The 12,763-nt window shown below is 43.4% G+C and overlaps 1 non-coding gene across 1 annotated transcript; it reads left to right on the top strand.

Annotated features, from left to right (window-relative positions):
- The first annotated feature begins 3,286 nt into the window (after positions 1 to 3,286).
- Positions 3,287 to 3,359, top strand: trnaf-gaa (transfer RNA phenylalanine (anticodon GAA)). Its single transcript has one exon. It is a non-coding gene; the product is annotated as a tRNA-Phe (tRNA).
- Positions 3,360 to 12,763: the final 9,404 nt, after the last annotated feature.

Consider the following 12,763-nt stretch of genomic DNA (forward strand, 5'->3'; position numbering starts at 1 on the left):
TTTTGTTGAACTTTAACAGGAGCGCTTCCATGATGGAAAAGGGGGCTGAATATTTCTGTTCTATCAGACAAAGTCCAGGAGTGCAGTAAAACAGCCGGTCAAGGAAGCAACGGTGCTTCAAGCAAAAGGACCAGAGATCAGCAGCCATGTTGCCTCAGCAGCTTGAAGGTGACTCTTGTAGGGAGACCATTTCATTTCTTGTTCACTCTCCTGATGAAGCTGATGTGTTTCAAAAGATCAAGTTAGGAAGCAGCAAAATGCACCAAGTGACCTCAAGTTAATTTTAGGTTGGAGGAGCGGAGCTCTGGTTCCGCTGGTATCAGCCCGGTCCAGTGTTGTGGATTTCTCTCTCTTCTCTCCAACATTGTAGACCAGCAAAAGCAAGTTAAGAGCAAAAACAGGTTTCTATCAGGTCGTCTCTCTAAATGCTGCACGTCTGTGCTGATAAACGTCTCATGATTGTGGTTTGTCTCCACCGGCCTCCCCCCTCCTCTCTATCAGCCTCTGACTCTCACTCTCACCCAATGTCCTCCCCTTCCTCCTGCTTCTACGACTGAACAAAGATTTGTAGATTTGACACAAAAATACAAGCCTGTGGTGCAACGCTGCTTCTCACACAGAAATACATGGAAACACTTGGCCCTCAATCTGCTGGTCTGACCAACACATTCACTTGCAGGGTTCTTTTAACAGGCCTGAAATCACCAGTTCAGTTTCCCTGCTTTGAAATATGTGGTGACAATGTGTGAACATGACCAAGTTAAAGGTTGAAGTACTGCAGTTACTACAAGATAAGAAGTACCTGGATGATGAAGCCTCTTCAAGACATTCAAGCAAGTCCAGTTGCTTTTATCCTTTAAACTCAAATCTGATCCAGGATCAGTGAGTTGACACTCAGAACTATCATTAAAGTGAATTAACTTTTTTCCTGTCTGTTCTATTCATGATTCCTCTGGCAGGTTTGTGATTAATATTCCAGGAATGTGTGTCAGTTTTCAGTCTTTTTTTCCTGTTTCCTTCACAAACATGGGGGATGAAGTCCTGAGTGACGATCAAGAAACTCCCTAAAAATGAGAAGTAACGACAGCAAGGAAATCACCTGAAGTCAGTAAAAGTGTCATTTTAATAAATGGATTTAAAAGTCAGATCAGAGATTTTGTCAGATTTTACTTCTATTAAATGCCTGGGAAAAGCTTGCTTTCATCCTGAGCTCAGGAGGGTTCACTGTTTTGTTTCCAGTGTTGTGTTTTTGCCTCTGGAATGAAATTTCATTCTTATGTACACTGCTTGTTCTATCCATCAATCTTTCATCTCTCTCTCTCTCTCTCCTCTGACCTTCGTTAGCAGTCCAGTGAAACTCAGCTAATTTATCTGAGGACTTCACTTTGAAACCCTCTGTTTCAGACACGCTGTCGTCTGCCTCCTCAGATGCTGAAACTGTCAGACGTCCTAAAAAATGTCTGGAGAATCATGGATGAGATTCACCTCTAGTAGGATTTAACAAAACATCTCTGTGTTGTTAAATGCAGTTGACATGAAATGTGTTAAGTTGGTCAGGCTTGTTTTATGAAGTAGGTGTCGTTTTATATCAGGAAACAGGAGATGTGGTGCTGACAATCTGGTGCGTCTGCAGCAGTGAAGGAGAGGAAACTGCTCATCTGATCAGAAGATCATGAGTGTAACTCTGATGTGGATGACGTGTCCGACCCTCAGCTTTATCTTTGTATCACTTCAGCACATCAGGAGCTGTTGACACGGACATGAAAAGCTGCACTTAAGAGTCCTGATGAGGAAATAAGAGTGAAGAAACTAGTAGCAGACGATCGGAGGAGCTTGACACTGGACATGGATGGCAGGGTGCTGCTGGTGCTGCTGGTGCTGCTGGTGCTGTGGAGCTCAGGTAGGCTTCCTGTTGGAGGTGTTGTTGATCTGCATGGTTCAGATAGACGTGTGTTTGAAACGGCTCGAATCAACTGGCTCATGTCCTGGAGGCAGCAGCTGCATTTCTGGATTGACTCCCTCACTGTTTGCTCCAGTCGGCCCTCAACTGCTCTGATGGTCTGTATTCCGTATGTCAAGAAGTCAAATAAATGGACTGTTCTCCAGTTGTAGTGTGCTGGTACAAACACAGTAGTTCAATCACATGAGGTGGCTGAGCTGCTGCTAAACCCAGAGAGTGTCGGTCCTCCACAGTCTAACTAGTCTCAGCTTAGTTTCAGATCAACTTGAAAAATATTCTTTTAATTTACATGAAGCAGGAGAGACAAGATAACAGGAACGCTGGGAAAAGACTGAGTGTCAACAACTGAACCATGAAATAAGAAACTAGAATCAAAGAAACTGAAGCCGCATTTGCAGAAATTGTGTGTGTGTGTGTGTGTGTGTGTGTGTGTGTGTGTGTGTGTGTGTGTGTGTGTGTGTGTGTGTGTGTGTTGGGGGGGGGGGGATGGCTTCAGGTAACTGGTTTGAACTGGTCCCTCATCTCTGTGAGTAGAAACCATCTGAGGTGGAGGGTGAAGATCTGCTTTGACCTCCTGATCTCCCAGTAAAGCCAGCATAGATGTTGAGCTTGGAGGAGTTGATGGCCTCCTTCATCTTCTTGTTGGAGATGTTTGCTAAACTCAGCACCACCACAGATCAGAGGAAAGTCCAATTGTCAGCTGGACATTGGAGTTTCTAGTGACCTGCAGGATCTTAGTTGTGGTGGCAGCAGGCCTGTTCCAAGAGCTGGGCTCACATTCATGATCAGGCTTCAGAATGGTTCTGGACCACTGAGTGACAGAAGCTGATCCTGGAGCAGCAGAAGACAAATATAGAGAAGAAAAGACAAAAGACAGAGAGAAAGGAGGGAGAGAATGACAAAAAGATGGAAACAAGATGAGGGTGAAAGACAAGCAAAGAGAAAGACAGAGGGACAGGGGGATGGAAGACAGACAGACAACCAACAACAGCAACAGCAGCAATAATAGTTTTGATATTGTCCTGTTATTGATGTTTTCATGTGAAAGTGGCATATTTAAGATAAAAGACACTGTTAGAACAGAAAGATCCAGAAAACCCACCAACCAGAGGTGTGTCTGGTACAGATGTGGAATTATTGGCTCACACAATGTTGAGGCAACTGGGAAGAAGACAAACAAAAAAGGCTTGTGTGATTCAGACATTCATCAAAAATGGTCCTGTAGAACTGTTCAATGTGTCATGACTTCAGAAGCTCAAATCCTCTCTAAGTTCTAGTGAGAGTGGAAGAGATTATAAAATGAGAGAAGCAGGGCCTTCACTCAGAGCTGAAATAGCTCAGTTGGGAGAGCGTTAGACTGAAGATCTAAAGGTCCCTGGTCCGATCCCAGGTTTCAGCAGAGGAACAGCATTGACTTTACTTTCCAGTGGAGGAACTGCAGACATGAAGGAGACTCACATCTTGTTCTGTGCATTCTTATGACATTCAAGACATTTTTGGAGCCTCTTGTTGGATTTTGCCACAGAGAATCAGAGCCAATCAAAAGCATGGTGGACTTTAACATGGAGGATTGAACAAGTCAAGAAAGCAGCAGTTTGACCTTCACAGGTGTTTCTTTTCCTGTCTAAATGCTGTAGAAAGAGCCTGAGTAGCTCAGACGGTAGAGCATCAGACTTTTAATCTCAGGGTCCAGGGTTCAAGTCCCTGTTCAGGTGCTGTGGATGTTCCAGTGTTTGACAACATGGTACTGGATGAAGTTTAGTGTTGAACAAACTGTCATCATCAAAAGTAGAAGTGTTCTTGTCTTGCCACTGTGAGAGAAAAGTGACCAACAATAATTTCATGTGGCATACAATTAACAAAAGACCACAAATAACACTGGTCAAGTTAATTTTATTTATATTGCACCAAATCACAACAAAACGTATCTCATGACACTTTACAGGTAGAGCAGGTCCAGTACCAAACTGCTTCAATGAATCTACACCAACAATTCTCCATAAGCAAGCACATCCTGCAACAGTGGTGACAAAAACCTTCCTTTTAACAGGCAGGAACATCGAGCAGATCCAGGCTCAATGGGGACGGCCTTCTGCTTTGACCGGTTGGGGGGAAAGAGAGCAGGAGAGCGGGGCAGAGACAAAGACAGATAATGGAGGAAGACAGATATGCAGAAGGAGAGAGAGGGACAGAGATAAAGAGCAAGAGAAGGGAAGAGACTGATGGACAGACGGTGAGCAGGTGGAGCTACGGGTGGCAGCTTGAGCCTCTTCAGGTCTGCAGCCTCCTCCAGCAGCACCCAGATCTGGGATGAGAGGAGCCTGAAGGTTACGGAGAAGAAGACGAGTTATTAATATGTATGAGTATGATTTATGTATGACACATATAGGAGGACAGAGAGGAGTAGAGAGAAGCCCAGTGCACCATGGGAGATCCCCCAGCAGTCAAAGCCTATAGCAGCATATCTAAGGGCCAGCCTAAGCAGCCCAACTATAAGCCTGATCAAAAAGGAAGGTCTTTAGTCTGCTCTTAAAGGTCGAGAGGGTGTCTGCATCCTGGACCGAAACTGGGAGACGGTTCCACAGGAGGGGAGCCTGATAGCTGAAGGCTCTGGCTCCCAGTCTACTGTTAGAACTCTAGGAACCACCAGTGACCCTGCATCCTGGGAGCGAAGGGTTCTAGCTGGATAATAGGAGACTAGGAGCTCTGTCAGGTATGAAGGAGCCTGACTGTTGAGGACTTTGTATGTTAGAAGGAGAATGTTGAATTCTCTTCTAAATTAACAGGGAGCCAATGCAGAGAAGCCAGAACAGGAGAGACATGGTCTCTTCTACTAGTTCTCATCAACACGCGGGAAGCATCATTTTGGACCTGCTGGAGAGTCTTTAGGGACCCACTGGTGCAGCCTGATAGGAGGGAATTGCAGTAATCCAGCCTGGAAGTGACAAAGGCATGGACTAGTTTTTCTGCATCTTTTTGAGACAGGATGTGTCTGATCTCAGCAATGTTTCACAAATGAAAGAAAGCAGTCCTTGAAATTTGCTTAATGTGGGCATTAAAGGACAGATCCTCATCAAAGAGAACTCCTAGGTTCCTTAGGGTCGTGTTGTGGGCCAAGGTGATACCTTCCAGGGTACCGATCTCATTAGATAAACTTGTAAAGTGTCATGAGATAACTTCTGTTGTGATTTGGCACTTTTTAAATAAAATTGACTTGACTTGACTTTGAAATTAGAACTAAATTTCAAGTAGAAAAATCTTTCCTCTTCAATCCTGTCACTCAGTGTAGGAAACTGTTTCAAACAAATTCTACTGTTAAACAGTTCAAGTGTTTCTAATGAAGCTGAATGTGCTCTCTTCTACTTTCCTCAATTGTGTTTCTTTCATGTCCTCCTGAGATCAAAGACAGAATTCTCGGTACTGTCAAAGCCCTGATGACATCATCAGGAATTCTGACTTTGATCTGGAGACTCTTGTTTCATCTGAATAAGAATAGAAAGTTGATGGAGGGATGGACTTAACACTAAAATCAGCTGATCTGATCCACATTCTAATTTTTCCTTTCCCTCTTTAGGAGTCATGGAGAATAGTAGTGTATATAATAATGTATATACAACCTTGTAGTATCTTTCCAAAGCTTTTAGTATTTCATCTTGTTTCTACTTGTAGTTTTAGTGTCTGGATCTTTTCTTTTTATATCCTGCTGTCTGCTCTTTGCTTTTGGAGCTTCCTTCAACAACTACCAAGCCTCCTGGGTACTGTAGGAAACATGGTCAAGTTCTTCTTACTTTTGCAGTCAAGTCCTGCTCACATTGGTCTGTCTTCATTTTGACTCCTCCCACTGCCACAATGACCAGCCTTTATACACTTGGTGACTGGGGCCCTGGTTGCTGCAGGCCTCAACACCAGCCTGTGGTTGTGAGCAGGGCAGAACAGAACTGACAGTATCTCACATGCAGGACCTGGGTCAGATCCTGGTGCCAGCTGGGGCACCGCTTTAATCTGGACGCCCTGGAAGATCTTCTCCAGGAACTCGCCTTTTTCAGTCGAAACAGCATGAAACTTCAAGTAAAGAATTAAAATTATTTCATTAACAATGAGGCCTCTGTCATAAAACAAAAGGAACAGCTGACTACATCACCATTTCTACCTCTTTTTAACAGATTCACATTTCAAAACAATCAGGTTTATTTTGCTCCTTTCTTTCAGCAGAGAATGGTTTTGTTCCATCAACCTCTGGGTTCTGGGCCCAGCACGCTTCCTCTGCTCCACTCTGCTCTACCATTCATTGAACAGGCCTTAATTGAGGAGAGCAGGATTGTGACAAGAACAGGAATGTGAGTGTTGAAGGTTTCATAATTTGCTCTGAAGCAGGCCTCAGCAGGTAAAGATTCATCTCTTATTTCAGAGGAGGATTTGAAGAATTCATTGTTGCTGAACTGTTTATGCTTCAATTTCTGGACGTTCACTGGTGGAATGTTTGTGGGTCAGAGGTGAAAAGAGTACAAGTGCACCTGTTGTGTGTGATGGGGCACCAACATGCAAGAAGTTGTGTCTCCTCAGAGACTGGAGTCTTCATCCAGCGCCTTAAACCGCTCGGCCACACCACCTCACTGTGCTATTCAGGGAGTTGGTCTGCTAAAGGCATGTTGAAGAGGAAGTAACATAATGATATAAAACTTATTCTGAAGGGGGACCCCTTTCCTCCCACGGTCACAGGAAGTGACGACAGCGCTGCTAGAAGCAGCCAGGAAAGAAATGGTAAAAGGACTCAATTTGTACAGCTCCTTTCTACCTCAGCACGCCACGCTAGCAAACCCCCTTTTGTTTGGTTTGGTTGTTGTTTAGTGACTGTGGATGAACACACAGGAGAAGTTGTGCATGAATTGGTGTTCCCTGTTCACTTGAATATATGCAGGAGTATGAGGTGGAAATAATACTGTTTATTTTTGTTCTTATTTCAGAACTGTTGACACAACGGTGTCAGATTAAAGCACTTCACCTTCCAGATGCTGGTCTCCTTCTGGTGTCCTGACTGACACCCATCTTGTGTTCTGGATCCACCTGAACGAAGCAGCTCCAGATCCCTGAACTCCCTTACAGGTAAAGAAAATGGATGGCTGGATGGAAGTCCCCCAACTGTGGCTGTTCTGAAACTCTTCTCCTCAATCACTCCTGAGTTGACACTCTGAGATGGGAAACTCTGAGTATCTGGTTCCAGAACAGCTGATCTGAGTTGCTTCCATCAACTGTGAGTACGTTCACCTTGAGTTGCACACGTGCACAACCACGACAAAACGCCATCATCAATGGAGCCCCGACACCACGAGTCACCATGACAACCACAAACAAAATAACAAGTTATTTCACACCAATTCATTGAAACAAGACCTTCCTATATTTATGGATCCATCACAAATATGAGCCTTCCCAGTCTGTCAGGTGGTAGAATTCAGTCAGCACCAATAACAGGAGAGTCAGAGTTTAGAAACCAAAGACAGACATTAAAGTCTCTCTGATAAAACAAAAATATAGTGAAGTATACTGGAAAAGAATATTGCAATATATTAAATATGATATTTCCATGGAGGGGCAGTTTTACATTTTTATTCTTGGATGCATTATATTTTAGAATCAGAAAGGCAGTTACAATGACATCATCAAGAAAAAACCTGGTGCTGACAAAGGTGAGGTGAACAATTTTCACAATCAATCCCAAATTTAGGCCTGAAGTTAGAAAATAATATTAGCTAGCTAGCTAACGTTAGCTAGTTAACGTTAGCAAGCTGGCAATATTTAGCACCATCAAATAGTTCAAACAAGGTCAACAGCTGTTAGAATGATGGTCACATGATTTAACCTTCCTCCTGTGTGACCTGTTTGGAGGTTTTAAATGCATCAAAGAAGCACATCAATTTGTTTATTGCTTTTTGACTTTGTCAGGAAGCTCCAGTTCAAAAAAATAAAGCAAAAAAATGTTTGTCACTAAATTATAAAAGAGTAAGTATCGGTTTTGACCCAGTGATCAAAATAAGATGATAAAGCAACAATTAGAGCCAAACCTGAAGTCAGAAGTGCACTGTCAGCAACCCACTGACAGCAGCTCCTCTCCCAGTCATGGGAGCTTCAGGGGATTCTCATTTGGCCTCGTTTTCCCATCGACCTGCACAACAACAAAACAAACAAAGACGGCCATGTCCAGTGTGGTCCTGGATATGACGACTGGACTGCAGGGTCCCAGTATCACTGTGACAATTCTTTTACCAGCTATGACCTTGGACAAGAACTTCTCAGGAGGAAACTTATGGTGGCACAGTGAAGAAAACTAGACCTGAGCTGCCTGCTGAAATCTTGCAGGTGAAGGACAGAGCTCCACCTCTTTGACAGACACCACCACTGTTGGCTCATGTTGTCAAAAAATGAAGTGTGTCAGTTTTTGACACACACACACATCTAAACACACACACACATACACATGCATGTTCTTTCACACAGAGACTTTTCCTCTGTTTTTGTTTTTTACTGGTTTTGAACCAGTAGTTGGTTTCTGTTGGTTTGATCTGCTTGACTGGTTGTTGTTTGTTTGACCTTGCAAATCCATATTTTGGGTTCTGGCTTGTTCTGCTTTTCATTTTGTGTTTGTATTAAAGTTCATTTGCTGAAAAAGAGACTTTTTTCCTTTTTGTTGAGGTCAATATATGAGGGTCGAAACTGACCCATAACACCATGGATGTTACAATAGTTAATAATATTAAAATGAATAATAAATAAAACCAATCATGTCAGAGATGTGTTCTAACACCCCTGAGTAATGGTCAGGAAACACAACAACCTTTTGTTTATTTCTATGATTTTCTTGAGGTTCATTTTATCATTTTTTTAACTGAAATCGAGGGTTTACTGACTAAAAAAAGGTCTCTCTATGTTGGCCCTGCGATGGACTGGCGACCTGTCCAGGGTGAACCCCGCCTCTCGCCCGTTGACGCTGGGATAGGCTCCAGCCCCCCCGCTACCCTTAATGTGTAGGAATAAGTGGAAGATGACAGTGGATGGACTATACTATACTAATAAGTACTGACAACGAACATTAAAACAAAATCGCTGTTCACTATAAGCTGACGAGTAAAAACGTGATGAAAAGGATGACGGCGGCCGGTCGGACTCTCAGGGTTACAACCATCCTTAATGCCTTGATTTCTTTTCTTTTGAACCAATAAATCATCTCAAAACAAATTTGAACTCTCAGTCCGACTTTTTGATTGGCGGCCCCGACCCCACACCCGCCCCGCCCTCCGTGGTGTTTCAGTGCACGTTGCAGAGACGCTGTGTAGACGAGCAGCAGACCTTCACCTGTGGCGGCAGCGTGGAAAGTTGGAAGAAAAAGACGAGCGGATTTATGGACGCATTTCTGTTATCATCCTGCTGAAAAGAAGACGGAGTGTGTTGTTCCTGACAAGGATGGGGAGCGTTGTGGATCTTAGATTAGTGGAAAAAACACGACCAGTTTGAAAAGACACCTGAAGGCCCGCCATCCCGCAGCTGGAGCTTTACTCTTGTGGCTTGTCAGTCAAATACACAAAATAAACAAGAACTTGCACTTTTTCTAACAGGCTTCTGACGTTTCATTATTATGATCATGATCCTTATTGACAAGAGCAATGTGCTTCAATCTCAGTTTAAATGACAGTTTCATGTTTGCTTTGTATGGAGTTTTATAGAACATCACATATCCCTTTGCAACATCTCAGGAAAATAAAACATTGCTTCAGACAAAAATGAGACTAAAACTTAAGACAAAAGACTAAATTTAAACTAAAACTTTTCTAAACTAAAAGGCGAAGATGGGAATTTAACTGAATCCAGTCTTCGATGACTGACGATAACTAAAACGAAAGTAAAAATTCTTGTCAAAAAGAATCTCTGCTAGCTTGACAAATAAGTGGCACAAACTGGGTTCAAGCTGGACTTTGGACACTGGTATCTGCAACAACTCCCATCATCTCCTAATCTAGCATCTCTGCTGTGGTCAAACTATTTTACAGAACATTTGACAGACCTGTGGAGCAGTGAGGACAGACATGAGTTGATCCACATGATCCACTGAAGCGCCATTTCACCCTGCCACTGAGGTCACCAACATGAGCTGGAGTTGGGACTCTTGAACTGAACCTGGTATCACAGCGACACCTACTGCTGCAAAATGGAACAGCAACATTGAACCCAAGTACAGGATTAGAGGGAGACTGATGGTCGCTGTTTGGGTTTTTGAAGAACAAGTAGGGCGTTGGTTCAAGCTGGATTCTCAGAGACTATTTCCCCAACCTCTACATTGGCATCTACATTATCATCCAGTCATGTGACTGAAGTCATCCAGTCATGTGACTGAAGTCATCCAGTCATGTGACTGAAGTCATCCATTCATGTCAGTGATGTCACTTGGCAGGACTGTCATTGCCGTCACATTCTAGAAAAGAATCCAGACTCCACATGTGGCTCCCATGATAACTGATGGACCTCTGGTTGGAGGCTGGACGATGATGTTTGGACTTGAAGGAAAACTCCTTGTCCAAATTCCATTGTGTTCAAATTTAAAGTCCCACAACAAGAAGTAGCTGAATCTGACAGATGAAGGTTTGGAACTCCAAGATGGTTGATGTTTTCTTGACTTGATGCTCTGACTGTCAGGGTAGATGACAGCTTCTTTCTGCTGCTGCATCTGAGTGGCTATGATGTGAGGTTTTACCTCCCAAGGTTGTCTGGTTCCAGGGGAAATTTGAAAATTTCAGTCCCCAATCTTGGCTGTTCTGAAACTCTTCTCCTGAATCACTCCTGAGCTGCAGCAAGAAAAAATACCAGTGCCCAACCAGATCAACTTTATGGCTGCTAACAGCCTCAGACACTTGATTTCCATCAATCTGGAGCCAAGAAGGCCCTCACCTGTGGTTCTCCTCCAGGAGGGTCCAGGCTCTGCCATTGTGGCTCCTTGTGCCACTGCCAGAGAGCCTCAGCTGCACACTGCAACATTTCAACAGGAGATTTACATTCCTTCAAATGTCCTGACATCTTCTTCCAATGGTTCTGTTCCATATTTATATTTTAAAATCAATCACACAATGAAAGCTGCCACAGCTGGTTTAAGTGAGAGAACACACTAAGAGATTTGAAACCAGTAAAATATGCTTTTCTGTGTGCAAACTAGTGAGGGGCATGGAAGGATATTTTACCACCAATACAGAACCCAAACTTTAGTCATGTGATGAGATGGTGACTCTGATTATGAAATTAATGGACAAAATGTGAATTGAAAGAAAATGCATTTCTTCAGTAGACTTTGATCCAACATTTGTAGTTAGATTTTGGTGGCTGCTCCATGTTGGAGGAAACCAGGCCAATGTTGGAACGTCACAGGGAAACTCGTTTGCCTCCTCTGCTGCCAGTTCAACCCACTTTGGCAGACGACCACTCACTCCCATCAGTGGAGAGCAGCTTCAACTTAGTTTGGAAGTTTCCATTGTGGATGCATAGGAATGTGGAGAAAACATCCTTCGTTAAAAGTGGGATTTGAACCCACGCCTCCAGGAGAGACTGCAACCTGAACGCAGCGCCTTAGACCGCTCGGCCATCCTGACAGAAACTTATAGTTGCAGACTGCAATATGAAATGAATTAATTCATTGACAAAGTAGAACTTTTCCACAGGAGCGACTGGCTCCTGAGTTGTTGTATTTATTGTTAACATTAAACACACAGTCTGTGTTCATGGCAGTAAGAAATGAATTTAATTTTTCTAAAGGACAAGAAATGAACCAGAACATTAGAACCACATAATATCTCTTTATCAGTTTGTTCCATGGGACACATTCCAGACAGGAAGGTCCCACTGAGACTTGAACTCTGATCACTGATTCAGAGTCCAGAGTGCTCACCATTTCACCATGGAACCAAACACAAGGAGGAGTTTCCTCAAAATACAACTTGACATCACCTGCAATCCAAACTGTTGATATTTGGAGGTTCATCTTGCTCTTGTTCCAGACTACATTGCCAAAAGGAACATGAACCACAAGGAAATCATGGAACTCCAGATTAATTCAGGACCTTCTAACTACATCGTATGACCTGTGAGCAAAGACTGGCCAGGCCTTCCTTAATTTATCAGTTAATTACTGCTTCAACAAACATGCCACATAATTAAGTTACCAGAATTTCTCTCATTGAAAAACCCACCAGCCTGATTTCTTGACATGACATGAAAAATTCTCCAAAAACACACAGTTGGGGTCCACAGATACAAGGTTAACCAGGAGGAATCCTGCTCCTGAACCATGGATGGAACAAAATCCACTGGAAAACTCAGCAATTCCTGAGTGCCACATCCATCCAGGAGCTTGGGTCTCCACTTGACTGTGATGATCCATGAGATCCAAGGAGGACAGAGGAAAGAAGGATCCTGTTGGAGATCTCCTACCTTCTTCCTACAAGTCAGAGGTTCATAACCTCACTTGTTGGTGGTGCCCTCAACCTGCTGAGAGCATCACTTAGTTATCTACAGAGAAACATAGCAGCTCTTCTGAAGGCTGCAGGAAACCTGCTGGAACTGAGACTTGGACTCAGCTCACTGGATTCAAAGTCCAGGGTGCTAACAGGTCCACCATGGCATCTGGGCTTTACTTACCGTGTAAACAGGACCACAGTGGTCGTCTGGTTTTAATTTTCACAAACAAATACGGTTTAAAACTTGTAGACAGTGACACAGGGCTCTTATTTGAAGGGCCATGGGATGTGAAATATCCCAAACCTCTGA

The sequence above is a fragment of the Aulostomus chinensis genome, chromosome 4 (assembly GCF_037954235.1).
Source record: "Aulostomus chinensis isolate RoL2024-O1b breed Wild chromosome 4, RoL_Achi_v1.0, whole genome shotgun sequence".
NCBI lineage: Eukaryota > Metazoa > Chordata > Actinopteri > Syngnathiformes > Aulostomidae > Aulostomus > Aulostomus chinensis.